Source organism: Salvia miltiorrhiza, chromosome 6 (genome assembly GCF_028751815.1).
Source record: "Salvia miltiorrhiza cultivar Shanhuang (shh) chromosome 6, IMPLAD_Smil_shh, whole genome shotgun sequence".
Lineage (NCBI taxonomy): Eukaryota > Viridiplantae > Streptophyta > Magnoliopsida > Lamiales > Lamiaceae > Salvia > Salvia miltiorrhiza.
In genome coordinates, this window is record NC_080392.1 from 32874556 (window position 1) to 32890518 (window position 15963).

Consider the following 15963-nt stretch of genomic DNA (forward strand, 5'->3'; position numbering starts at 1 on the left):
TTTTTCCGTGGGGAGCACTAGTTCTTTTTGTTAAAAAGAAGGATGGAAGCTTGAGGTTGTGTATCGAATATCGAGAGTTGAACAAAGTGACGTTAAAGAATAAATATCCGTTACCCCGGATCGATGATCTATTCGATCAACTACAATGAGCGAGCACTTTTTCAAAGTTTGACATGAGAACGGGATACCATCAGCTGAAGATATGATCGGAAGATATTTCCGAAGACGGCATCGCATATGCAATATAGCATTACTATAAACTCAATGATGTTTGGAAGATATGTCTTTCGGTTTGACAAATGCTCCGGCAATATTCATGGATCTCATAAACCGCGTTTTTCACGAATACTTAGACAAGTTCGTGTTAGTCTTTATAGACGATATCCTGATTTACTCGAAGAGAAAACGAGAACACGAAGAGCAATTGAGGATCGCGTTAGAGAGATGGCGAGCTGAAAAGCTTTATGCGAAGTTAGTAAATGCGAGTTTTGGCTTGAAGAAATCAAATTTTCTTGGCCATAGTATTTTGCGAGAGGAATTGAAATGGACCCAACGAAAGTTCGAGCGATACAGGAATGGAGATCGCCAACCACATCGCACGAAATTCGCAGTTTTCTGGGATTAGCAGGGTATTATCGACGTTTTATTTACGGCTTTTCGAAAATTGCTAAGCCATTGACGCACCTGCTAAAGAAAGAAGTCAAGCTCGTTTAGACGAACGAGTGTGAGCGAAGTTTTCAAGGGCTGAAGAAGAGGCTTACTATTGCCCCAGAGTAGCTGTTCCGAAAGCGGATCAAGAGTATGCAGTTTATACTGATGCATCGTAAAATGGTCCAAGATGTGCACTGATGCAAGAGTGAAAAGTATAGCGCATGCTTCGCGACAACAGAGACCACACGAGATGAGTTATCCAACGCATGATCTAGAATTAGCAGCCGTAGTGCATGCTTTGAAGATCTGGAGACACCGTCTCTACGTAGCACGATGTGAGATATACACCGATCATTAGAGTCTCAAATATTTCTTTGAACAAAAAGATCTGAACATACGACGAAGAAGATGGCTAAAGTTGATGAAGGATTACGATTGTGGAATAAATTATCACCCTGGAAAAGCTAACGTTGTAACCGACGCGTTAAGCAGAAAGAATAAGGGAGAGTTAGGATTTCTCCTTACACGAGAAGTGAACCTAATCAGAGAATTCGAGAAGATGAATTGGGAGGTAGTAATACCACCACAAACGACAGAAATAATAATTTCTGCGCTGAACGTTACACCTGACTTACGATCGAGAATAGTCACAGCATAGAGAGTGGATGAGAAGATGGAAAGATTGCGAATAAAAATTCGAACCGAAAAAGTAGAGAATTATGAAGAGACGACAGATAATGCCTTTTTGTTTAAAAGAGAGTGTATACCCGATAAAGAAGAGTTGAAGAATGAGATTACGAGCGAAGCTCATGATACCCCTTTACACCGCACATGCGGAAAGTATAAAAATGTGCCAAGACTGAAACGACGTTTTGAATAGAGAATAAGAAGCGAGAGATGGCATCTTTCGTAGAAGGATGTTTGATGTGTTAACACGTGAAGGCGCCACTTTGGCAACCTTATACAATTATACCTATTAGAGACTTCCACAATAGAAGTGAGACCACTTAGCCATGAATTATGGCATCGATTAGCAGAATCGAGAAAAGAAAACTCAACAATTGAGTAATTGTGAATAGATTCTTTTGATGATAGAAACGATGATTATGTGAGTTTTTCCCTATCTCGGGGAGCATGTTATTTTCGAGTTAACAAGAACTCAAACCAAGATATATAGGATCGTATGATGTATTAGAGTAAGTAGGCCATGTAGCCTATAAATTAGCGTTGCCTCTAAGCTTCGCGAACGTCCATGACGTTTTCCATGTTTCTCAATTGAGAAAGTTCGTGTTTGATCCAAAACACGTCATCTACCAAGAAGAAGTGTCCCTGGAACCAGTTTTGAGCTACGAAGAGATAGACCTGATGCTATGCTGGACTGGAAGATCCAATAATTGAGGGACGAATCGATTCCTTTGATGAAAATCCAATGGAGATATCACAGTCAAGAAGAATCAACATGGGAAGTTGAAGAGAAGATGAAAGAGAAGTACCCAGAGCTTTTTCCCGAAGGTGAATAACTCAAATTTCGGGACGAAATTTTTTTTAAGGGGGGTAGGATGTAACACCCCGTACTTTTCCTCATGTTGTGAGATAGTGTCTTAACACTATTGAGAGTACTGAGATGTCGAAATACGAGACTATTTTTTTTTATGAGCAGATAACACAGATTGTCTTTTAAATAGAAATACGAGTGAATAAACCGATGATGGAATTAGAGTGATGAGATTTGAGAAATGAGTTGAGATAGAGATGCTGATTGAATTGAGCTGAGATTTTATGTTATTTCCAACTACCGGGAATAGAGTTACCGGATACCGAGTTATCAGAGATTGACTGTCCTATTAAGAAAATGGGAATAATGAGTTGGAAATAGAGCCGAGGAAGAAAGAGTGAGTGTCGCAGCCCGAAAACCCGACACTAGTGATAGTGGGGTACGAGTATCGATACGACTATTTTTAAAAGAATAAAAGATAAGAAGAATAGGTCGAACATCAAGCGGAAGCTCGCATCAAAAGGTGTTAAAGAAATCCTTATAAATGAACCCAAGGGTAAAATCGTCAATGTCGTTATAACTTTTTAATTATCAGGAATTTCACGAACAAAAACAAAACGGGTATCGCTCATTTTTCGTAAGGAATCATAATATGCAGAGTATCGCAGCAAAAGGCGAACCGATTATATGTATGAAGACATATAACCGTGAGTACATTGCTTAACTTCAAAAGAAAATTTAAGTATATCAATCATCAAGACTTTATCGTCAAAATGGAAATACGATAAAGTAAATACATCCTCCAACATTTCCCCGCCAGCACCAGACCAATCCCACTCCTCGTTTAGTCTGCACATTTAGAAATACATGCAGGGCGTGAGTACATAATACTCAGTGGGCAAACGCCGAAAAACAAGAAAGGCGCTCTTAGAGCTATAAGTTTGAAGCTTGCCACATCTCAGCAATACACAGAAATAAGTTAGTATTAAATGAATCTGTGCATGCAGTTTTAATAATCAACATCATAAATAAACGATAGCGCTATCAAAGTACTCATCATGCATGTACCACATCTACAACTCATCATCATCAAAGGTACTGAGAAGTAGGCCTCCCTCTCAAGTACCGTGACCGGCCGATTCGCTCAACGGCTCACAGTCACCTCAGTGTACACTAGCCCTGGCAGGATAGCTATCAACTGCCCAGGACCCGAATTCGTCTCATCTCATCAGTAGAGGGTAACATACAAGCTCAACATCAAAACTTGGCAAGTCAAACAGTTCTCAAACATCATTTATCTCAAATTATTTGATAAGCTCATAACATCATCATTAATCATCAAATCATTTTAGAAAGCTCGGATAATATATGTATACTCAAAATATTGCCCACCTGAAGACCTTACTCAAAAACTCCCGTCAAAGTGGAGTTACTTACTTCCTTGCTCTGCTCGTGTCTTCAGGGATCATCGTCATCATCGAAGGTTCATGTCATAAAATGAATCCCGATTAGAAACTCAACGACAAAAACTCATGCCTCAACTCATGCTCTATATTATATTCTATCTCCTTAACCAACTCTACATAAACTCTTCACTCATTTCAAATCCTTAAGTCCAAGGATAGGTTTCAAGAAAATCATGGTTCTAAGTCTCGATTTATCTCTCATATAAGACTCGTCTAATCTCATTAAAACACTTAGGCAACATAAACACATAAGGCACATAAGAAAATACAATCAAACATCAACAAATCATGTTCTGTTTTCCCACTGACTCAACTTCAAAATTTAACACGTTCTGACTCCGACATCTCCTGGACTCCAGACTCATACCAAAAGAAAGGTATTTGAGTCTAGTTTCATTTAAAAAAAAGTAGAGTCAGAAAATCCAAGTGGTTTGGGCGATATGGCGTTTTTACCACGGTCTACCATATTCGGCAGTTTTGAGCAATCGGAAACATTGATTTTTGAACAATAGTAAACGTTGTCAAACTGAGCTCAAATTTGGTGGATATCTAGCCCATACAGTAAGGTTGATACCATAAAAATTGGGAAAGCTAGATCACACAGGAAGCTACTGAAATGAATGCCTTTGTCCCCTGTTCTCTGAAATTCCCGGTAGAAATGTGCAGATTTGGTTTTGAATTTTATAAAAATAGTAAATCAAGTCCAAATGACTTGAAATTTTACCGGTATTCTCAAGACTCATGTAGGGACATGCTGTAAAATTTTCAAAGCCATTAGACATCGACAACCCGTCGATCACAGTAGGTCAGTAGCCTACGAAAAATCACCAAAAACTCATCTCAAACTCTTAAATGCTCAATTCAACATTCCTTCAAAGAAAACCAATCAAAGCTCATTTTAAACACATATAACACTCAAAAACATTCAAAAACATTAAAATACTCATCATACTCAATCTCAAATCTCCTTTTTCATCATAAACTCAAATCTCAAGGAAAACGTTTCTACAAACGCATCAATTTAATCCTCTTCTCAACCTCATGCTCAAAATTACTCAAATATGATCATTTACATCATATAACTCCTTATTCACATATTCATTCTCTTTTTATCATAAAAACTATATTTTAATAAAAATCCATGTATCAACCTAAAACTCTTAGCAAAACATGGATAAAATTCTCATAAGGATCATAGAGCAAATTGACCTCATTTTATCAAGCATCAAACTCACATCATACAAAACTCAAAACTCATACAAACTAAACTAATCCAAAATTTTATGTAGCCTACAATAGACTTAATCAAACATGCAAAGACACTACTATCATGCTTAAAAACATATATTTTAAGCAAAATCACTTAAATAACACATAGATCAAAAAGTCCTAATTTTTACTAAACTAACTCCTTGAAATTTATAAACACATATGAATCTTTAATCTATTCATATATCTTTCATTTTTAACCAATTAATCTCACATAAAAACCATCAATTTACATATAAGGGCATATATACACATATCCCTAATTTTAGTAAACTAACTCACACCAAAAACTCCAATGGACATCATATACTCAAATTACTCCATCAATCATCATCATAGACTCATTTACATCATCAATTTATCTATTATCTCATTGACTCAAAATCTCCCAATTTTGGGTAAACTAAACTCATTCAAAATTTGAATCTCAAAGCATAGCTTTTCAAAACACACATCAATCATCACCAAACATATCATAGATCATTTTTCTCACCCCAATTCAAGGAAAGAAAAAGAATTTTTTTTGAAGGGTATGAGACCCATATTTTCGAAAATTTAGAGAAAAATGAAGGGGGTGATTTTCTTGCTTCAAACTCTCAAGAATACTCACATACAATCTCATACAAGTCTAGTCTATGAATATGGAGATCACTTACCCAAGTTTACACCAAATATCAAACTTTCTCTCTCTATTCTTGAAGTCAATCTCCAAAGATCTTCTTGAATTCAAGGAGGTGGAAGTGTTTAGTGTAAGATTTAGAGGGTGATTTGTGATTTTGGTGTGATGTTGTGAAGCTCCCAAGGTCTCGTTAATGGTTGTCAATGGTGGAAATGTGAGAGAGAGGAGAGAGAGGTGGTGGTCGAAAGTTTGGAGTGAAGGAGAGAGAGAATTTCTCTAGCAAGATATTAATTGATCTTGGAAATCTTAGGATAGATTTGTGATCTTTAAAGAGGATTTGATGATCTTGAGAATATTTGGCAATTAATGCCTTGATCTCTCTCTCTCTAATCTCTACACTCTCTCTAATCTCTACTCTCTAAATCTCTACTCTCTCAATCTCTACACTTAGTAAATTTTAGTAATTAGTCTCATACTTGGGAAATTAAAAATAAATCATGTGAGAAGGGTGATTAAATAATAATCACAAAAACTATGGAAATATTACTCATTAATAAAGTACCATAGTATAATTATTCATGTGACCAAAATAAAATAATTATAGCACTAATATTAGTGCACTCACTCAATTATAATATTCCTCATCATAGGAAAAATAATTTAAAAATATTATGCTTGGAAAAATTTCCATAAACCGGCATCATTCGATTTCTCGGTAAAAATAAACCGCACTTGCTTTGGAAACATAATCAAAATTCCAAGTGCTAAAGTCTCAAATAAAAATCACAATAATTTGGTCATAATGACACACGTAACAGAAATCACATAATCAATCAGTCACGTAATTTCACATAACATCACATCAAAGCAGTCGGCAAACACAAACAGACTAAACGTCTCTCTCTAACCGACTATTTTCATCAAGGTTCTCACTCTTTCTTTCTCGACTCTATTTTTAACTCATTATTCCTATTTTCTTAATAGGACAGTCAATATCTGATATCTCAGTATCCGGTATCTCTATTCCCGGTAGTTGGAAATAAAATAAAATCTCAGCTCAATTCAATCAGCATCTCTATCTCAACTCATTTCTCAAATCTCATCACTCTAATTCCATCGTCGGTTTATTCACTCGTATTTCTATTTAAAAGACAATCAGTCTTATTTGGTCATAAAAAAAAAGTAGTCTCGTAATTCGACATCTCAGTACTCTCAATAGTGTTAAGACACTATCTCACAACATAGGAAAAGTACGGGGTGTTACAGTGAGAAACCTTGATAAATAGAGTCGGTCTGAGAGACGTTTAGTCTGTTTGTGTTTGCCGACTACTTTGATGTGATGATATGTGAATTTACGTGACTGATTGATTATGTGATTTTGTTACGTGAGTCATTTTAACCAAGTTATTATGATTTTTATTTGAGACTTTAGCACTTGAAATTTTTATTAAGTTTGCAAAGCAAGTGCAGTTTATTTTTTACCGGGAAATCGAATGATGCCGGTTTATGGAAAATTTTTCCAAGCATAATATTTTTAAATTATTTTTCCTATGATGAGGAATATTATAATTGAGTGAGTGCACTAATATTAGTGCTATAATTATTTTATTTGATCACATGAACAATTATGATATGGTATTTTATTAATGAGTAATTTTTCCATAATTATTGTGATTATTAATTGATCACCCTTCTCACACTTTATTTTAATTTCTCTACCATATGATTAATTCCCACATTTTGCCAAGTGTAGAGATTGAGAGAGTAGAGATTTAGAGAGTAGAGATTAAGAGAGTGTAGAGATTTAGAGAGAGAGAGATCAAAGCATTAATTGCCAATATTCTTTAAGATTGCAAAATCTCTATAAGATCATCTAAGATCAATTCCAATCTAACTAATATTTTTCTCTCTCACTCACTCACCACATTCGGCCACTCCACCTCTCTCTCTCACTCCATTCGACCAACACCCTCTCTCCCTTCATCTCTCTACTTTCCACCATTGTTAACCATAGATGAGACCTTCGAAGCTTCACCAAAATATGCCAAACACATAAATCACCAACAAAATCCCACCTAAACACCTCCTATCAACTTGAATTCAAGGAAATCCTTGAAGATTGATCTTCAAAGTTAGAAAGAGAAAGTTTGGTTTTGGGTGTAAGTTTGGGTAAGTGAGCTTTAAATTCATAGATATAACTTGTATGATGATATATATGAGTATATTTGAAGGATTGAAGCAAGAAATCACCCCCTCTCTTATTCTTCACAATTTTCGAAAATATGGGTCTCATACCCTTCAAAAATTTTTCTTTTTCTTTCCTTGAATTGGGGTGAGAAAAGTGATCTATGATATGTTTGGTGATGATTGATGTGTGTTTTGAAAAGCTATGCTTTGAGATTCAAATTTTCGATGGAAGTTAGTTTACCCAAAAATGGGAAATTTTGAGTCAATGAGTTAATAGATAAATTGATGGTGTAAATGAGTCTATGAGATGTATATGATGATGATTGATGGAGTAATTTGAGTATATGATGTCCATTGGAGTTTTTGATGTGAGTTAGTTTACTAAAATTAGGGATATGTGTACATATGCCCTTATTTGTAAATTGATGGAGTATATGTGAGTTTAAATGACTAAAATTGATAGATATATGATGAGATTAAAGATCCATGTGTGTTTATAAAATTTCAAAGAGTTTAGTTTGGTAAAAATTAGGACTTTCTTGTCTATGTGTCTATTAAGTGATTTAGCTTAAGATATATGAAATTGAGCATGATATTAGTGTTTTAATATGTTTGATTAAGTCTATTGTTGGCTAAGTGAATTTTTGACTTGAGTTAGTTTATGAGAATTTTTGAGTTTTCATATTTTGAGAAGTCAATGAATGATAAAATGAGGTCTATTTTGCTTTATGACCATTATGTGAAAATTTGTCATGTTTTAATGTGAGTTTTATGTTGATACATGAGATTTCATTAGAGTTTAGTTTACATGATAAAAGGGGATTTATTTGTGTAAAATGAGTTATATGATGTATGAAGTCAATAATGAATGATTGAGTGTTTTTGAGCATGAAATTGAGAAGAGGATTGGATTGATAGTTTGTTGAAACGTTTTCCTTGAGATTTGAGTTTATGATGTAAGAGGAGATTTGAGATTGAGTATGATGAGTTTTATAAAGTGCTTGAATGTTTTTGAGTGTTTTAAGTATTTAAAAATGAGCTTTGATGAGTTTCCTTGAAGGAATGTTGAATTGAGTAATTAAGGAGTTGAGATGAGATTTTAGTGAATTTCGTAGGCCTACTGACCTACTGTGATCGACGGTATGTCGACGTCAAAAAGCTTTGAAACTTTTATATCAATCCCCTACATGAGTCTTGAGCACCCCTATAAAATGTCAAGTCATTTGGACTTGATTTACTATTTTTATAAAATGCAAAACCAAATCTGCACATTTCTACCGGGAATTTCAGAGAACAGGGGACAAAATCATTCATTTCAGTAGCTTCCTGTGTGATCTAGCTTTCCAAATTTTTATGGTATCAACCTTACTGTATGGGATAGATATCCACCAAAATTGAGCTCAGTTTGACAACGGTTACTATTTTTCAAAAATCAAAGTTTTCAATTGCTCAAAACTGCTGAATATGGTAGACTGTAGTAAAACAGTCATATCTCCTCAAATACTTGGAGTTTTTGATCCTACTTTTTTTTAAATGAAACTAGACTCGAGTAGGTTTCTTTTGGTATACGTTAAGACTCCAGGGGAGTTCTGTACAGAATCTGGTGTGGTTTTAAAGTTGAGTCAGTGCAGAGTGAAGTTTGTTTTTGACTTGTCTATGTGTGTTTTTCATATGCTTAAGTGTTTATACTTGTTTATGTGCTTGATTGCTATAAGTTTGAGCCGAGTTGAGAGTTAAGTCGATAATAGGACGTGTAAATCCTTAGAAGCCGAGTATACCTAGGGATTGAGTTTTAATGGGTAAATAGACGTTGAGTAAGAAGTTATAGTTAAGATGAGTTTGGATTTAGAGCTTGAGTTTCTGACTAAGGTTTGTTTTATCACATGAACTTTCGATGACGATGACGATGTGATGATGACATATGAAGGCCCGAGCGAGACGAAGAAGTAAGTTGCCTGATTTCTTTCCAGGATTAGCAAAGGACTTCAGGTGGGCAATATTTTGAGATACATATATCATTCGAGCTATCTAAAATGATTTGATGATGTTATGAGATTAACAAATATTTTGAGATAAATGATGTTTGAGAACTGTTTGACTTGCCAATTTTTGATGTTGAGCTTGTATGTTATCCTCTACTGATGAGATGAGACGAATTGGGTCCTGCCACAAGCGGGATTTTGTGCACAGAGGTGACTGCGAGCCGTCTTCGGGTCGGCCGGTCACGGTACTTGAGAGGGAGGCCTACTTCTCAGTACCTTTGATGATGATGAGTTGTAGATGTGGTACATGCATGATGAGTACTTTGATAGCGCTATCATTTCTTTATTGATATCATGATTATGAAAACTGCATGCACAGATTCATTTACGCTAACTTTATTTCTGTGTATTGCTGAGATGTGGCAAGTTTCAAACCTATAGCTCTAAGAGCACCTGCATGTAATTCTAAATGTGCCCACTGAGTATGATGTACTCACGCCCTGCATGTAATTCTAAATGTGCAGGCTAAGCGAGGAGCGAGATTGGTCTGGTGCTGGTGGGGAAATTGTTGAAGGATGTATTTACTTTATCGTATTTCCATTTTGACGATAAAGTCTTGATGATTGATATACTTTGATTTTCTTTTGAATTTAAGCAATGTACTCACGGTTATATGTCTTCATACATATAATCGGTTCGCCTTTTGCTGCGATACTCTGCATATTATGATTCCTTGCGAAAAATGAGCGATACCCGTTTTGTTTTTGTTCGTGAAATTCCTGATAATTAAAAAGTTATAACGACATAGACGATCTTGTGCATTTATGATAATTTCCTTGACACCTTTTGATGCGAGCTTCCGCTTGATGTTCGACCTATTCTTCTTATCTTTTATTCTTTTAAAAATAGTCGTATCGATACTCGTACCCCACTATCACTAGTGTCGGGAATCGGGCTGCGACAGCCGCCGTGCTCCACTGCCGCCGCCGTCTTCACAACAGCCCGCCATCTGCACGGCCGTCGCCGTCACCACAGCTGCCTCCGTCCGCCTCCTCCCATAGCTAATCTCACCACCTACAAGCGCCGCCGACACCTCATAGTCGACGAGGACGAGGATGAGGCCCCACCTAGCCCGCCGGCCTCTTCTAGCCGCCCGCCGGCCTCGCCTATCCGCCCCCCCCCCCCCCCCCCCGTCCTCCCACGCCACCAAAGGACATCCGCCATGTCTACAATGCCCCGTTCGCCATCTTTGAAGATTGGAGGGCACTCGGTGGAAGGCACTCAAAGGGAAGCAAGTCACCCAACCTCGCTGTCTTGATTGGCCATTGCTCCGAAGGTTGAAGCTTGACCAAGCCATCGAGACACATTTGAAGAATATGAGACTCTTCAAGTTCTCACAAACGACGCCGCCGGGTTTGCTCCCTTTACATCTGAAATTCCTTTGCACCCTCAACATGACCGCCGACAAGTCAGAGCTTCATTGTCGCATGCTCAATACGCCATGCGTCGTCACCTACCGGATCATGAATGAAGTCTTTGGGTTTCACCCGAAGCGTTTGAAGGGAATCCCGGATACGTGGGTGCCCGCTAAAGCTTGGAAAGAATTGACGGGTTTGCCCACTTGGACCGGCCAGGGTGCCCCGGGCAATCAACTTATAGACGCCGACATCGACGTGCTACACAAGTTCTTGTCCTTCTGCATTGTGGGCAAGGAATAGGCGAACAAAGTGAATGCGACCGAACTCTATATGCTATGGTGTGCAAAGCGCAAGAAGACGATTGACGCCACCACCATCATTTGGAACCAGCTTCACAGCATGGCCCGGTACGGGGGTTTCAAGCCTTCCCTGACCCCAATCTCTACCGCCCTGGCCCTTCATTTCCGCCTCTTCCCGCCGACCCAGGTCCCCGCCCACCTGCGCGCCTCTGAGACAAGGACGATTGATCGCTCTGAGCTAAAGACATTTGTGGCCTCTGATTTCACCATCATTCCACAGGCCAAACGCCCCAAGGTTCGTGCAATCTTGCAGCAATTTAACCGGGGTGAGGGCACGTCATCCTCGGTGCACCATATTTTAGATGACGATGATGAGGACGATGATGCCGAGACGGAGGAGCCCGTGCCACCACCTGGTTTCGTTTATGATCCTGAGGCCGGCCTTTCCAATGCCTTTCAGCAGTTTCAGGCCCACTTTGACGAGTCATTTGGCCAATTCCGCCAGGAGGTCTACTCCCGTTTCGATACAGTGCAGGACTCGGTGGGCGGCATCTACAACAGGATCGACGACATCTATGGTCATCTGGACCAGCTTGGTGGCCAAGTGACGCCCATGCAGCAACAGTTGGGCAACATCTATGGCCGTGTCAATACCATCGATGAGGACGTCACGCGTTTGCGTGACCAAGTGTCGGCATATGATGCTCGGTTTGCCCATTACAACCAGGGCCTCACCGACGCCAACCAGGGCCTCACCGACACCAACTACTACATCGCCGACCTCGAGAGGCAGTGGGCCGCCTTCTCCTTGCAGAACCAGGACCAGTTCTGGCACCCTCCCCCGGGCCCCCCTCGGGGCCCCAACTGAGCGTCCCTTTTACCCACTTTTGTACATATTTTCTTTGCTTTCTTGTTTTTTGCTGTTTTCTTTTGTGGGTTTTTGTGGTTGCTCGTTTTACAGGTTGTGGTCGCCACCCTCTCTACCGCCGTCGCCGTGTTGGCTGCACTCTTATTCAGGGATGTTCTTAAACTTTCTCTTTTTGTGCCCTGAGGACAGTGCAAGTCTTTCTCTGTGGGGGAGGGGCGTTATTTATGCGTTGTGGGGGTCTTATGGTTTTGTCTTGGTGGTGTTGTTGATTGTGCTGCATGCGGAGTTTTTGATGCTTTATCACTACGTTGCATGCTTGGTTGTGGTGCCCTGTTTGCTTGTCTTGGGGCGAATGGTCCCCTCCTATTGTTTTCTTGCCTGTTTTTAAGTACATCACATGATTGATGGTGATTCACTGGCGATTCTGGATTGTGTCTGTTTGGTTTGTTGTCCTTGTTTTCCTGATTGATTTGTTCCCAATGAAGTGTAAGTAGTTTAAGGTTTTAGTGCAACACCCTGATGAACAACTCTTGACGTGATTTGTCCGGTAGAAGCTAAGGGGAGTGTTTTCAGTGCAATTTCCTAATATCTGTCTCTGTTTTGAATTGTTTGGTTGGTTGTTGAGTTTCTGATAGTCTAGGTCTCTGCTCCTCTAATGATTTCATTATGAGCATGAGAAACCACACGAGAACATTTTGGATCACCTCCAAAAGTGCAATCTCGTGAATTATGGCCCATCTATTAAGAGCGAAAATAACTTGACCCCAAAAAAAAAAAAAAAAAAAAAAAAGAGAGAGAAGTGTAATGTGAAAAGTGAAAGAATATGAAAAAGGAATGAGACATGATTGTAAAGGAAATTGCATTAGGAAACTCACCCTTAGCGGAGAATTGGGTCTGATCGGATTGAGTTGTATCACCTTGTTGTTGCACTTTTAAATCTTAGCTTTGAACACTTGATTGGGGGACATTGATTTCTTGAAGGACTTGGATTGGTTTGAGTTTGCTTGGTGAGAAGAATCGCTTGTGGGTTTTCTTTCGATTTTGTGTTTGTTGCTTGAGGACAAGCAAGGATTTAAGTGTGGGGGGGTTGTTTACCTCATTTCTGGGTAGTTTTTGCTTATGTTTCCGCCGTGCATTCGAGCGTGTTCCATATCTTTTTGCCCTATTTTTCACGTGCTCGATGATCTTTTTGGGTGTGCTATTGTCGCGTGCAGGATTCGCGAGTTGTCAAGCGTTTTCGGCTAGTTTGGAGCAGTTTTGAAGGCAGGCACACGGCCGCCGCCGTGCCACGGCGGCCGCCGTCGAGACGGCGGCCGCAGCCCCACGGCACGGGCCGTGCTTGTTTTTGGAAGATGCTGCGAAAGGCCCTCACGGCGGCACCGTCCCACGGCGGCCGCCGTCCACGGCACCGCCGTCTCACGGCGGCCGCCGTCCCCGTTCAGATCCGGCAGTTACGTTTCACCATATAAATTCCCGATTTTTAGGGTTTTATTGGAGACCTTCGCTTCCAGCAGCCTCCAGGACGATTTTCCACCTTTCTACCCTAGTTTTGAGAGTTTTAAACATGTTCTAATCATCTTGGATTGCTTGGGATTAAATTCTAGCTTGGATCATTATTTCCCGTTTGAAGTTTAGTTTGGATATTGTAAGACGAATTCTCCCCTTTCATGTTGATCTATGGTGATTTCTTTTTGGACTAGTTGAATGATTGTTGGATTGAGTATTTTAATAGTAGAATTATGTTCTTATGTTGATGAGCATTATTGATTAGCCTTAAGACTTTTCATCCTTGAATTGCCTAGCTTCCCTTTTATTTAGTGTTTGCAGAATTTGTGATTTCAAGTGTGTTTGATTCTAGTTAATATTATAGTATTATTGAATGAGATGTTAGTTTGTTATGTGTGATATTTGATTGAGGTTGGCGTCTTTAGTAGTCGATTAGTGTTACAACGTTCTTGGTTTCTTATGATAGATTATTTTTCATAGCTAGATGAATATGATGATGATGTCCGTTTGTCTTATGTATAATTTCTCGTTGATTCCTTTAAGTTTAATTGTTACATGTTCCTCAATTGTTGCCTAGATAGTGTGAGACAGTGCCAGACCCAACTACCCGATTAGAGTGTTTAGGTTTCCTTTCAGTTTCTTGTGAGTAACACGATTAGAGCCCTGCTAAGTCTTCCTTGTGAGACGACTTGAGTCACCTTACCACCCTAGGACGACCTCGTATAAATTCGAGTCCATCCGCTAGGTGTTTTAGGATGAGTCAGAAAGCAATAATATTCTAAAGCTAGAAAACTGAAATAATAAGTTTGGGAACCCTAGATAGGTCAAAAGAGGACCTATTTATAGTCTTAGGGTAAAACAAGAGTTTAAAAATCGAAAATAACATTGAAAAACGTAAAAACGCGGAGGCTGCAAAAATGCGCGACCAAAACGGCGACCCGTTCGGCGGTCGCCGAATAGGTCGCCGAGTTTGGCCTAAAAATCGCCCAAAAAACGGCGATCGCCGTTTTTTCTCCAACAAGCATAAAATTGATCCGGGGAATTCAACGGCCAACTCGGCGATTGCCGAGTTGGTCGCCGTTTTTGCTCTTTAAATCGCCCAAATTCGGCGGTCAACTCCTTTGACCGCCGAAATGCCCCTTTTCGTCTCGATTTTTGGGCTCGATTCTCTCAAAACTCTTCTCTTTAACATGTTCCTTACACTCCATGCTCCAGTATAACTCATTTCTGCATCCAAACGGTCAAAACTACACCAGACCGTGAAATCATGAAATAATAGTCAATGAACTCCAAATGATAATAAAACGGGCATAAAATCGACTTAAACCGCAGAATATAAACCATAAAAACCATGCAAAATGAGTGTTTATCAACTCCCCCAAACTTAAGATGTTGCTCGTCCTCGAACAACGAGAAGAACAAAACAATAAACACGAATGGGTAAGATGATTGGATCATCGATGCCTCAGAAAAATAAAACTTTTGAATTCCCTCAAATCCTCAACACATGAACACAATAATTACCAACAAGCATGATCAATAGTAAATTCAACCTTGACATTCGAACAATTGACTCTCAAGATAAACGTGTTTCACTCAACTCACAATTGATGGAAAAGGACGTGTATCTCTCATCGAAATTCATGCAATGTAGATTACTTACCATATGCTTGCCAATAGTCTCAAATCTCCATCGCTAAAAGTGTGCCAAGAGTAAGATCAAATAGGTCTTTAATTCGGGTTCTAATGTAGGGACATTGGATTAGGTGGGGAAATTTGGCTAAGTGACTCAAATTAAATTGCTTTCACCAACCTTATGACTTCACCATTCAAGCATGGAATAAATTCCATCTTCCACCTAACAACATCTCCATAATCACCACAAACCAAGGGATATAATCATCATAAATCAAAACTAGACATTCTTTTATGCTCTCACTTTTCTAGTAACACATAAGTCGATTATCCATGAGATTTTCAATTATACACTCGACTTTTTCAACAACTTTCATCACATTTTTTTTAGAGCTTATAAGAATGGCTAGCTACCTGTTTCACCCCTTATTTCAATCAACCCACAGCCAATACCACACAATGATCCCCATATACTCTATCACCCCCTATCATCCTGTTAAAGAATCAAAGCTTAAGAAGGCTCAAACACGGTTAACAAGGGAATAATGTTTTCAGGAAAGTGTTTGGG

At 39.0% G+C, this 15963-nt stretch overlaps 1 long non-coding RNA gene across 1 annotated transcript; it reads right to left on the minus strand.

Moving 5' to 3' along the window:
- Positions 1-2703: 2703 nt before the first annotated feature.
- LOC130989128 (uncharacterized) lies at positions 2704-5779 on the minus strand. Its single transcript, XR_009090488.1, has 3 exons — positions 5538-5779; positions 3539-3602; positions 2704-2995 (listed from the first exon to the last, which is right to left on the minus strand). It is a non-coding gene; the product is annotated as an uncharacterized LOC130989128 (long non-coding RNA).
- Positions 5780-15963: the final 10184 nt, after the last annotated feature.